Below are 14,088 nucleotides of genomic sequence, written 5' to 3' on the forward strand. Positions count from 1 at the left end.
CTCTCCTGTCTATACTGTCCGCGAGGTCCAAGTGTGGCGGAAACATTCTGTCAGGACTTGAACAACGGAGGAACCCAGAATGCACACTAGCAGGCAGCATGATGGTAAGTGGAAAAAATATTAAATAACAAAAAACTCACTCACTAGGAGGCAGGAACCAAAACAATAAACAGACAGGCAAGACAGGCAAAACTGACATGGGCAGGCTGGCAAGACAGACTTGGCGTGAACAGCAGGACATGAGCATTATCCAGAACACAAGACATGAGCATGATTTGAAAACTTTTTCCGTAAGGAATAAACAGAACGGAGGTGTACATATGGAGATTAGCTTGGAGCAGCTGAACCGAATAAAGATAATTGACAGATAGAACAAAACGTGGCTGGAGCAAAACAGACACTTGAATACAAACTAACAGAAACTAGAACAATATGAAAATAAAGCATGACCAGATCCAAAAACCAAACTTGACAAAACATGAACAAGACTAAAACATGACCAGAAAAATAAACAGAAACATGATTCAAAACTTCAACTGTGAAATAACATATAAAGAAAAAACCAAAAACCAAACAACCCCAAATCATAACAGATGTAATATTCTAATTTTAATATCGATTGGATTCGGAGTCTGTTTGAGCATACATAGACGCCACTATGTAGTTTGTGTCCACTGTGGTACATTGCCCATGTAAAAGAACTTACACCGCCTTGGTAGAAAACTAACACAGCACATAACCCTGAACACACACTCTTCATTGTGAACATTTGGTGGCAGCCCCTTCTTCAGCAGAGACATAGAGGTTGGTCAGAGTTGATGAAAAGGATGGATGGAGCAACAAAAACTGCAATTCTGTAAGAAAATCCTGATAGAGTAAAATCATACGTTTTTGGTTATTTGACAAAATGGGAGAAGGTTCTAGTGGTATGTACACTTTTCCCCAGCACAGTATATGTGTTGGTATCTTTATCCTGTACATGAGAGACTTCAAACATAAACAAGCCTTGCAACACCATACTGACTGCAACCTGATTCTGGGAATCAAATTCCAGCCTGTCACTCAGATGCCACTCTATCGCATACATACACAAAGACGCTTCTGCCTTAGGAGGACCCAATATGGTTTCACAGAGAGTGATTTAATGTAAATTATATCAGGTCTTGACTGGAGCCACAATGGAAGAAAACTTTAGCACAATAGAATTTTCAATATTTACCTAACTTCTTTCTTCACTTCTGTTTACTCCCTTCATGGCACTGTGCTGTTACTTATTCAGCTGCTCTGTCCTGTTATTTTACTCTGGGATATTTCCTTTTGTTCTATTTAACGACAACAGCATTGGGTGTTGTTTGTGTAGCTTCTATGGCAGCTGCCACAAACATATGGCAATAATACAGAATTCACGCCTAATCCTGGTGAACATAAAAGAGACTGTGATTGAGGATGAGCTCAATGAACCCTGTGGTGTAAAAGCTCTGTGCAGGCGTTGGAGGGTTTGTTTCATTCAGTGTTGTTACCTGTAAGTTTATATGCCGAACAGCAGCATCCAGTGAAAAAAAAAAACAGCCTGCAAAGTCTTCAGCCCTGCATGGAAAGGGATCAGTGGTTTAAAGGTATGTGGATTAGGAAGGAAAAAGAGAAAAGAAATAAGAGAGAACAATGCAGGAGATAAATGTGATTGTTCGCTGGTTAAAATGGAAACAAGGGTGCTCCAGATAAGGAAATAGAGAATAAGGAAGATCAAGATTAAATGTAAATCTTCCCCATGATCTGGTCCAGCTGAGTCACTTACTGCAGAGCAACTGCAGAGTAGTGACACCCCACGACTGCCCTGCATTATTTCACAGCACAGGCTCAGATGAATTATAAAACGAGCACAGTAACCGTCACCACTGTGTAGTACAGTGGGAGCCTGCTAATGTGACAAACTGCATCAGGCATGTTGCAGGGCTAAGAGGAGTAAATATTAAAGATCCCTATTCATGTTTGTTTTTTCAGTGAAGTTTATTTTTATTGTGCAAATTATTTAGTCAAAAGTCAACATCTAGAAGCTGTGAGTTTCATTCATTATATATTGGGTCTTTTTATATACATTTTTGTAATTGCACTAATATTTAAGGTAAAATAAATTTTAACACCCAACAAAGCTAACTTGAGTATTTAAATGATGATTCCACTTATTAAGAAAAAAAAAAACTATCCTAAACAAACTGGCCCTTTGTGCAAAAGTAAACCTAATAATTGGTTGTGCCACACTTGACAGAATCAATGGCCATCAGGTGTTTGTGATACTGCTATAAAGGAATTTTGGGTTTAAGGTCATCCCCCCAGCCTCTCAATCAGATTTAAATCTGGACTTTAACTAGGCTACTTGAAATCCTTTATGTTGTTTTATGTTGTTTAGAGGTGGACTGGCTTGTGTCTTTTGAATTATTGTCTTTCTGCAGAACCGCTCGAGCTTAATGTCCCAAAGCAGAAAAGCAGCTGTAGACCATCACACCTTCACTAACTGCCTCTTATATTGTTCTTTTTCTGAAATGTTGCAGGACAAACACCTTACAAACAATACATTTATGTTTCATCAAAACAAAGAATTTTTTCCATAAAGTCTAGAATAGTATCAATATGTTTCTTTGGCAAATGTGTTCCAGTGGTTTTCACCTTGGAGCTCTTCAATAGACGCCATTTTGGCCCAGTCTCTTTCTTATTGTTGAATAATAAACACTGGGAAGGTTCACCAGTATGTCATGTTTTCTCACTGTGTGGATAGTGGCCTTCACTATGGTTCACTGGAGTCCCAAAGCCTTATAAATGGTTTTTGTAATCTTTTCTACACTGATGTCAGTGACTTTGTGATCTGTTCCTGATGACACCACAGCAAAAACAGGAGCAATCTGTACTTATTAACAGCACTGTATATCTTTGACAATCTACTTTCAACTTAAAATTTATTTATTTGTATATGAATCATTTCTTTATGTGATTTAATGAATAATCCAAGAAAAAAGGCCTTTGACATTGACTGTTACAGTGCCTAGCATAACACAGATACATAATAAGGTCCCTTAAATCCAAAGCACACAGACAGTGCAAACGTATCTGGCATATTTTGTGCTACGATGCAAAAGACTGATTTAGATTAACTGCAACTTAAATGGTTTTGGCTGTGCAAGTGTATTATTCTATTCAACTTCCCAGCTTTACTGGGACACAGTGATAAAATAGAGCCAGATTAACAACCCAAATAGCCAAACTCCTGCCATAGGACTAGTGGTTTGTTAGACAATTTACAGCCTTGGTTAATAAAGACAGATCACCAGTGACTCTACATAAACTCTACAATTCAATCCCTTCTATTTGCTTGCAATGACCTTTCCAACTTTGATATGATGCGTAAAATGTTTTTGGTGCGAAGATGTAAGGGCTACAATTTAGAACTAGCAGTGAGACAAGAATACATGTTGAAAATAACAGAGACAACACTCAGCCAAACAATTCATCCAGTCAGATATGGCAGCCTTACATGCTTACGCACTCACCATCCCCTGCATGATATCAGGAAGTTAGGAAAATAGGAACAGACTTGAAAATGCCCTCTTTGCTTTATCTGCTGCAGGGGAGTTTGATTTGATTACCTGAACATCGAGCTCGAAAGGGCAGTCTGTTTTAAGACCTAAGTGGCATTTTCTGGCAGCACTCCATTGGCTATAACGACAACAAATGATACAGCAGCCTTTATATCAGGCTAAGGTTGTCCTTGCGGGGAGAAACTGTGATACTTTAAAACTATTTATAGGAAATGTTCTATATTGCATCTCAGAAAATGATAGACATGACATAAAACAAAAAGACTTTGAGAGCTGGAGCAGGGATTCCACAGAGTAGATACAAACACTGCTGTCCCTGAAATGTGGAATTATTACATGTAAAATGCACTACAACAAACAACCAAAAAACACTTAGAGCAAAGAGCAATGATTTCACAGCATTTGACAGGTACTGAGTAAGGATTTAGTTTAGTATAAGAAAAGATTAGTGGTTATAACAGTTTTCAGACAAATTGTGAGATTGAACAAATAAAGCCTAATTCATACCTCCTAGTCCAGTCTACAGCAAAATCAATGTAATGTAATTTTAAAAAATATGATTGCTGCCTATCAGGGTCTCCAAGGGTCCTCTGCGGACGTCCATATTGCCTGTATGCACGAGCGGGGATAGTGATACTCTCAGCCAGAGGGTGGCACATACACAGCAGATGAAGAAAACAAGGGGTCAGACCAGTGGAGAGAGATCTGCTTTTATATCTACTAAAAGACATGCAATAAAACTGCAACCCACTGCAAACTACCTAATCTTAGCATAAAACATGTAAGTTATCATGTTAATTTTTGTAAAAATGCTTTTTTGCCCTTCTATTTTAAATGTAGCTCATCATTGTCAAGTGTTGTTTCAGGAGTAAAACTGCCATGCCCTCATTACAATCCTGTTTCTCTGCCGTGTGTTTATATGGCATACAACGAGGCATTTCAGCATTGTCTTTTTATGAATCTGATACTATAGGTATCTGCCAGATTTTTGTACATGCCAAAAAAAATCCATTGCATCAGCATCACAAAGTAGAGATGACATTTATATTGCATCTATAGAATTAATGTAAATTCTACACAGATATCACAACGATGACCCGATAACATTATTAATGTATGCTATGCAGACACAATATCTAGACTGATCAATGATTCACTCACCCTGGCATGCCAAAGGCTTGGGATGACCGACTCGGCAGGGACATGGGATCAATTTTCGGAAATATTCAGCTTGTGTTTATTTAATCACTTGAGGGCACACAGACCTTATGCAGGCCTCTCAACTTTCAGCCTAAGATGGTAAGGCAACCATTAAATATCACAATATAAACAAAAATAGACATGGCACTCAGGCAAAAATGCATTTGCTTTGTAAAATTGATTTGTGTTCCACTCCTTAATAGCACTCTTTTCCCAATGCAGATGCATTATATAAAACAGGCACACATCTTAAGTGACACCCATACTTCATGGTTATTAAAGGACTTGATGTCAAAACATTTGCTAAATTTCTTTACTTTTAGACCCTTATAAACCCCTATGACAGCAGCTTTAGTGTACTGTCAGTTTCAAAGACACTGTTGGATGGCCTGTCTGTCTATCATGTCATCTGAAGTAAGATTTCAGCCAAAACAACAAAGCTGGAGGTTTACAAAGGTTAGAAAATATAATACATGCTGAAAACTTCCAAAGTAACGACATGTCTGAACCCCACTAATTCCTTATCAAGGCATTTAAATGCCAAATGTATTTATTCAGAATCATATTTTCTTGGGACAAATTCTTCACATCAAGATGACATAAATGAGTCAGTGCTACTGCAGGTGGTTAGCACCCGACAAGACAGAAACTTCCAACGTTCTACAGCGGTGAGGCAGCATAAGGCAGTCCAGCACCAGCACAGATGGTCTCCCCATCTGCCATCTTCTCTTTTAAGGAGATTCTGTTACGCGTTTGCTTATGAGCAGATATGTGTTTGATGCAGCTCAGACTTTATTGCAAAATGTAAATAGCGATGTAAATACTTGTACCTAATGTTGCAGCCCCAGATGCATGAATGGGCCTGGCCTGGCTGAGTGGTTTGTAATGACAGATGAGACACTGCGTCAGGGATATAACCCTGCAGGGACATATTAAGGTGATAAAAATGACAACAGTAAACAAGTCTGTAATTAAAAGCTCATAGCTTTTCATCTGCCTGGTGGCAGTAGGCAGATAGCTTCCTGTTATTTTACCCTCAGGGCTACAAGAGCACTAGCATTTCTAGCTAGTTATAGCAGACATGAAGGCTGTTGTTTTGTCAGTCACTGTGCTAAATGTGTCTGCCTTATTTTAAATTGATCTAGTTAATGTTCAAGGTTTCTTAGTATCTGTCATCTCTTGTAATAAGGATGCCTAATGATTCCACAGGGTTAAACATTAAAGTTTTGCCAGTATTATGTGGTAAAAACATCGACATTCCTCAGCAGTGCTGTTGTTGCCATCATTTTTAGCCAATCCTTACTACCATGTTTGCATATTTGCTATGACTGTCGCCATTAATGATCACCGAGCTATTAAGACCATTCAGTCAGTACCATTTATCATTGACGCTCTCTCCAGTTTATCATGCTCAACAGCCACTGAATGATGATGAGCAAAAGGTGTGACTGAGTGAGAGTCCATGTTTGTATGAGCCAGTATATGTCAGTGTGAAATGTTTGTGCACTACTGTGTTCCAGGGGGTTCTGTTGTTTTTTGATCAACACTCTGGACTCATGTCGTTGAGCAACGCAAGGACACCGACAGATGGCAAGTGTTGGCAGGACTACAGCTGTATGCCATACTGCTGTATGCCGTCTGCCAGCGTGCATACAGATATAAGGAGGCTCTTTAGGCCTTACACAGTTGACACAAGGTGCTGGCACATTGGTAGACCCTAAGCACATAGCAGGGGCACTTAAAAATACACACAAGTCTGCAATCACTGCTGTTCACTACAAATCTAATCACCAGCAGCCCAGATTTTGAGGTGGCCAAGACAAGCAATAACATATTTCATCTTAGAACTGGTTAGACTTTTCTGGGTCAAATTTCAAAAGAGCCTGGACTCTCCCAGGAGGAAGTGGAGGCAGGGAGGAGCTCCAATAAAAATAAGAAACAGTCTACTTACTATATGTTAATCATTAGGAACTCCCTCAAGTATACAAATGTGTTTGCAGGTGTATAGTGGGATCTTTGTTCACCACTTACTCAAAAGCCAAAAACAAATCCAACCCGAACGGAATCAACACGTTAAAAGTGGAACATCTTGTCTGCAAAACATGTCTATTTTTGGAGTTCAGCAGCAAGAATAGCAAAGAAGGGTGTTTTTAGTAGAGGTAATTCTAACACAACACTTTTTCCTTAGAATTATGCAACAATACTGTAGCTTACTTCTCATGACTGGAATATACAGTGCCTGGCAAGTGTCAGCGAGTAAAAAAAAACAGTCAGTGGAAACACATACTCATGCTTTACTAAACTGCGCTCTCGGTTTTGCAATCTGTGTGCACGCATTACTAAACTGTGCTTTCGCTTTCTGTAATCCGTCTACACGGTTTGATAAAGTGTGCGCTCTGTTTTGCAATCTAAGTTATTCAATACAACTGTATGCTTGTGGCTGTGCAATAAAAGGAAAAAATGCATGATATCCCCTGCCTGTACTGACAGGATGGTAATAAAGTTAGAATATTAAACAATAATAATAATAATAATAAATAATAATAATATTAAAATACTCCAAACAGCTATTATTTCACCTTCACCTTTAAGTTTTGAGATGCTGTAGTAGGCTTAATCTAAACTAGCTATTATACCTGTGGTTTCTGTGTCAGTATTTGAGGGTCGGTGTCTTGAAGATCTTAGATGTTTACTTGGTTCAACATAACTGATTTAAATTAACGAGTCATTACCAGGACCCAGTCAATAAAATCAAGGCCTGAGGAACTTGACAGCATGGTGATAAACAGGAAACACAATGTTTTCCATCAGAATTCAATAAATCTGAGCAACATGTTTTTTCAAACTTGTACTGGATTTATCTCCCACAAGATGTGCAGTGTTATCTTGCTGAAAAAAAGAACACAAGACCTTCTTGTTTGGACACAGTGACATTAGAGCCAAAGAGCCCATTCAATTTCCTGTGATGGTTAAAATGTCAGATGATTGCTATAAAGAGGAGGCAGGAAATTCTGTGTGTGTGTGTGTGTGGCTGTTGGATGTTATTCTGTGTTTGAATCTCATCCAATAAATATTTAAATACCTTCTTATATGTGTAGTTTAGTTCTTGAGTTTTGTTTTAGACCGACGCTTTAGATTTACTGACACGTTTTCAATATATCTTGAATGACTTCTTCACAGAGGAGAAATATAATCCAGAAATCCACCCAATCATCATTACTCAGTTGATTGATTTCAAAAAGCACACACAGGAGACATACGATTGCTTAGGTCTTATTTTTTTTATGTTAAATAAAATCTCTGCAATACATTTTAATGTTCAGTTTTGGTCTCATTTGATTTTTGTTTCATCCTTCTTGTTTATTAAGTGCTGAATTAATGACTAATCACAATAAGACAACAAAAGGCAAACCCACATTCAAAGTATTAAAACTTAAAACAAAACAGGCTCCATAAAAACACAGAGGGTATTTTCTCTCAATAGCACCAGCTTGAGCATACAGATGCACCAATCAATGACCCAGAATGGAATAGACCAATTTTTCCATAATCAGCTCTGATCAGGCATGTGAAATGTTAAACAGGCTAATTTTTGTATTTAAAAAGTTTATAAGACTTAAGAACTTCCACTGTATTAAAAATTGTTCGTTGACATGTTCTACAAGCCCTTCAATGAACAATGCATTTTGATGCACCTTTTAAGTTTAATAAAAAAATATTGTATGGACACATGCTTTGATGCATGAATTAGGATTAGAATTTTGTGGGATTCAAAATCTCTACCTCTATAAAAGGAACCTCTAGTACATTTCTTCCTCTTTTATTTTAATTGTACGTTAAAAAAGATTGGTCCATCTCTAAAGGCTTTCAAAAAAATCATGTTTGATTTGTTCAATATTTCCCGTTGTGATAAAGGCATGGCTGCAGCTCTTCCCTACTGCGTGAACTTAACTTTATCAAATGGCAAATCCTGTTATACAACTAATGCTTTAAGTATTTTTTTCTATTCATAAATACTTTCATAAATTTGAGAATTAGATCAGTGAACGGCTGACTGATAAACTCATCTTCATTCTCCTAAATTTACACAGAAAAAAGCTGCAGATTTGTTTACCATGTATTTTAATACCATTTTTTGTTTAATATTTAAAAGGGCAGCTGCAACACAGCGAAAATGTCCTTTAAGTTGTTTTTTTTTAGATATTTTTAATCTGATTATGTTTCAATTCTTTTGTGTTGTTTTTTGCTTACTGTGTTGATCAATTATTAGAAAATTGTTTCTTTTTGATCTATTCACTAATGTATTCAAATGAGCACACGTTGTTACTGCAGCACTGTTACTGTTATTTCTAGATCCAGTGTGGATGACAGTTTGTAAAGTGAGGTCTCAAATCTGGACTATGCACCTCAAGTTAAAAATTTAAAACACATATAGGTCACAACTGTTAAACATTTGTCTCATTCTTGTGAACTCTGTATAGTCTACCATCTTGTGGCGTGTATTGTTCAGAGATGTTCACAAGTCATGCTTTTTCAAGTCTAAGTCAAGTCTCAACTCTTATCCCCCAATTCAGAGTCGAGCCTCAATTCTTAGCTACTAAAAACCATTTTCTCATCAAATCCATGACAACGTAGTGCACCACTAATCCTCTATAACTGTAGGTTACGATTCCAAACCTGTATGGTTTGTCCCTAGGCCTAAACTACCACATGAACATTTAATAATAATCTTTCAATTTTATTATCTTTATTATATTGGTATCTTTTAATCTCTCTCTCTCTCTTTCCACTCAAAGCCTTCAGCTTCTGAGAACCTTCCACCTAAAGGAGAATCTTCAATGCTACTTCTGACCTCCTGCCTTTTGCCTCCCAGCCTGTCCACCCTCCAACCTTGCATGCCACCCACTCAGCACAACCACCTCTTCTGTCGACCCTTAGTCTCCATGGCATTACTTACCTCCTCCGGACAAACCACTCCTTCATCCCACAGTTAGAAACTTCTTCAACTAATCCTATTAACCCGTACGCTCCCATCATCCCTACTCATTTACTTTTTCCTCCGTAGTGCCCCGACCCGGAAGAACCAGACTCCTGGACCACACCTTGAAGTTTACCTGTGTTTCAATAAACCTGTTTAACCTTCATCCTGTCTCTGTAATTGTTGCTTGCTCTAGAGTCTTCTGTTCAGTAATCATGACAGATTTTTATTATTCTGAAAATTAGTTAAAATGTAATCTTTACCCATTTTAGAAATGTATACATAAATATACTGAGAAAAAGATTAAAATCTGTTAATGTTGAATTTCTGAATTAACAAAACTAAGTCCTTTGTAATGAATAACCTCTGTTAATCCCTGTCTTCATATTGTCCAAGTCTCTTTGGAGGGTTTTCTTCTCCTCACTCTGAGAAGGAGATTTTTTTTTTTTTACCGTTGAGTGAAAACACTTAAAATTTGACCTCAGTTTTAAATAGGAAATATGTTCAAATTTAAGATATAAATTCCATTAAAATGAATGATTACAAATGTAAGTAAATGAATCCTGAACTTGTAAATGAAGGGAACAGGAAGTGCTATTTCTTTTCTATTTATAGATTGAAATGTTCCTGTCATGTTTAACAGCAAGAGAATATCGGAGGTCAGTTAAGTTTATTCTGAAATGATCCTAAATCTTTTAATATAGCATTCAGTTAGAGAGACATTCATGCAGTCATTATTGTGAAGCTACAGCTAACAGAATGTTATTAGGGATGCACCAATATGAAATTATGGTCTGATATTGATGCACAATAATGTTGTTATGGCCAAAAAAGATATATATTTCCTTAACCTTTTCCTACAGTGAAAATTACATTGCTGACATTGCTTATCTGCTGGGGTTAAACAGCCCACAATCCTGTGTTGCATCACTATCCCCGTCACATATGCCTGTCACTGTCACATTTAATCATGTGCAGCAGCAGTCTGTAGCTCACATACCGGCTTTATTTTGCTTTTCATTACATGAGATAAAAACCAGTTGTGTTTTATTAAAAAAAAAACAATTGCTGGACTTTCTGTACCTTTGTTTTTAAAGAAAAATTCTTCAAATTGACAATTAAAAAGCAGTAAATAAAACCTAATTAGAGGTAAATTATTTGTAGCATAAGCAAAGAAGTAACTAAGGACAAAAATTCGTTAAATTTACGTTTGACTTGAAGACTCTGGTTTTATATGGAGTTATAAATCTTACCCATGCAATCTGTTGAAAATCTGTGCAACATCAACTGGAAACTGAATGATACAACACCTGACAACCTGTTATCATGGCACATCACCTGCTAACCTTCATCCTTCTCAATGATCATGTCACACACACACATAAGGAGGCTAGACCCCATGGTTACTTATCCTTTCGTTACCATGACGACTAAGCAGCTGTCTCCGTGGACAGAATCATTAAAAAAACAAAAAACTGGCAGCCCAACCTCTCCTGGCATTTCATCGCCGTAGAAACACACGCAACTCTCTAGGTCTGTCGTCAAGGCAAACACGCAACAGTCAGAGTTCTTTCTTCACAAACACACATAAAAAGTGATGCCATTCAGTGATCATTTCCCCCCGGGGGCCAGAAGGTCACGAGGATGACTGTGACCAGGCTGAAAAGCATCAGTCCTCTCTTCTTCACCACCAGACTGCTTGGTGCCCACAAATCACTCCAACCTGTCACACTGGCAGACATAGGAGTGTGTGTGTGGGGTGGGGTGGAGAGAGGTCGTGGGGTGGGTGGGGGGTTGGAGGGGGGATAGTATGTGATAGTATTACTATTATTTTTAGGAACTTCGGCACAAAAAACTTCATGACAAGATTTGATCACAGCCAGATGATATCAGAACTGTGCACCTGTAACAAAATATTTAGACACAATAGGTGACCCACACATATTTTCCAAGCAAACAACAATATACCTGGACTGTGTGAGTCAGTATAGTAGTATTAGTTGATAATTCCATAGCATTCCAATTCTTTTGACTATACGTTTAACTATATTTTTTACTATATTATTTTCACTCTACAAGTCACACTTGCCCCATTAACACAGAATCTAGTCTACTTTCTTGAATCTCCCAAAGTTTACTCTCAACCTTTCTTTATCATACACATAGTCCCTCTGAGTAAATTATGTTAGACCTGAGAATATGACCTGAGGAGATTAAACCACTAACCTTCAATTTACAACCACCCACTATGTTACTGCTGCTACTCCAAATGTATGTGTGTGCATGGAAGCCTGATTATGTTGGGGAAAGAAATTTGGGAAAATGCAAAGGATCAACCACTCCTGACCCCCCACCATTCCTAAACACTTCAGGCAGTTCTGTTACAGATCAGTTACAGGTCTGAACTACTTGTAGCCTCCACCTGCAATAACATGAGAAGTTTTGAGAAGGATTTTAGCAGATTTATGGTGAGTTAGAGAGAAGCAGCACTGTTTGAACAGTAATTGAGATTCAGTTCATTATACATTTCCTGTCCTGTCTGAAGAGACCAAGTTAAGATGAATTGACTTTTATATGACGAGTTGGATCCAACCAACTCCAAGCTGAAGAAGGGTGGAACTAAAATCTAACAAGTATTTCTAATATTTATTTTTTGTTCATTTGTCTGATTGCAAGGAAAGATAAGTATCTTTGGGTCAAAAAATGTGGAAGCAAAAACTAAAGTTTGCATCCCCATTAAAAATGATGACAAATAATGCCTGACTTGAACTACAGGTTTATCAATATATAGAGGAAGAGAAGAACCCACGAAGGAGACAAGAAAAACATCCTGAACCAAAACCTCCATTACAAGTCCAGTAATTTTAGTTATAGCCTCTGTGAACTGTAACTGCTAGTTTAGGTAACAGATATTAGCTGCCCTGTGATAAAAGTGGAAGTATACTGTTCCTTTTAGATTTATGTAAATGCCTCTTAAATACTTTGACACATGTCTTTGAAAAAGCTACTGTCAAACCTCCAAACAAACGAGTAAGTAGTGATATAATTATGAAAGTTGAATAATAAACAATATCCATAGTGGTATGACTCAGTAGCAGTTTTTTATTATTTTCCCCTCACTTTTTTACAAACATGAGAGAAAGTATTAAAATGGCTTGTAGTTCATAAAACAACTCATCATTTATTGAGTCATTAAATTAAGCTACAAGACAAAAGCATATCAACTCATAACAAGTGAATGGCTGCAGCATTATAACCTCTAGGCCACATTGTTAATCCAACCTATAATATTAAATATTTTGTACATATCTAGTGTTTTTCCCCTTTTTCTGGATTTACTCCTAAATTCCTCCTAAAGTTGATTTTATCTTTGTTTTATTAATTCTGATATGGTGGAATATGTGGTGTGAGGTGTTGTAGACATAACCATACATTTAAGTAACCTGGTAAAGACCATAATATTTATAGACTGAAACTCTACAACTGGCAAAGGGTGTACTTTCTTTTGATTAAATCTGTGTCCACACTCTTTTGCAACTTATTTAACTGTCATCTCAGCATAATTCTATCTCAGCTTTTCTTAAATCATATTCAAATTACATCCTGCATTATTTCTGTTAGAGGATGTAAGCTCTTATAAAAAGTGGAAAAAAACACAGCCATTACCTGTTGTCTCAGATAATCAGCCTCAATCTATTTTTCTGTAAAATGGTTAAAGGAGCTACAGAACATCCAGTGCTGTTTTGTCAAATATAATAAAAGCACACAGCATATAAATCATTTAATCCCTGACATAACCAGATTTCTAATAAAACATTGATCTGTCTAACTTGTAGTGATTATGTAAACAGGAAACTTAATACTCAGCAAATAATAAATGCCTCTTGCATATGAAATCTAATTGTACAGCAGGAAAATTGTTTATTAAAAGTTAGGAGACAAGTAGTAATTTACAGAATGTAACTCAGCAGTTTGATTCTTCTTTACTGCAAAAGGTTATATTTCAGCATGTGTAACAACAATAAAACTCGTTTTATTCTGATGGCACACCGCCTCTCAGCTTACGCTGCAAGCTCTCTTCACTTAAAGCAGCATTTGCATTAAGTATTGGCTTTTAGAAATCCCCCACTGTTATGCTGACAGCCATGCCAAGGCTGATGTAAAAATGAATACTAAAAAAAGGGATGCAAATTATAAGGTGTGAACCAGAGGAAAAGAGCAACAATTATTACAAACTGTTTGAAACTTTACGGTTGTTCAATATCAGTGGATATAACATGGTGATTTTAATCAACAAAGAAAAGTGCGAGTGCGATTTTA

General features: G+C 37.1%; 1 protein-coding gene and 1 long non-coding RNA gene across 4 annotated transcripts in view; one reads left to right on the forward strand and one right to left on the reverse strand.

Moving 5' to 3' along the window:
* The window catches only part of pde4ba (phosphodiesterase 4B, cAMP-specific a), a 253,062-nt gene that overhangs the window by 126,362 nt on the left and 112,612 nt on the right, over positions 1 to 14,088 (reverse strand). The gene's annotated exons all lie outside the window — the stretch shown is intronic.
* On the forward strand, positions 514 to 10,250 carry LOC124874566. Of its 2 annotated transcripts, XR_007039841.1 has the most exons (3): positions 514 to 4,889; positions 9,587 to 9,779; positions 9,856 to 10,250. It is a non-coding gene; the product is annotated as an uncharacterized LOC124874566 (long non-coding RNA). The 2 variants fall into 2 exon arrangements; XR_007039840.1 differs by lacking the exon at positions 9,856 to 10,250 and having other exon boundaries at positions 9,587 to 9,832.

Source organism: Girardinichthys multiradiatus, chromosome 9 (genome assembly GCF_021462225.1).
Source record: "Girardinichthys multiradiatus isolate DD_20200921_A chromosome 9, DD_fGirMul_XY1, whole genome shotgun sequence".
Classification (NCBI taxonomy): domain Eukaryota; kingdom Metazoa; phylum Chordata; class Actinopteri; order Cyprinodontiformes; family Goodeidae; genus Girardinichthys; species Girardinichthys multiradiatus.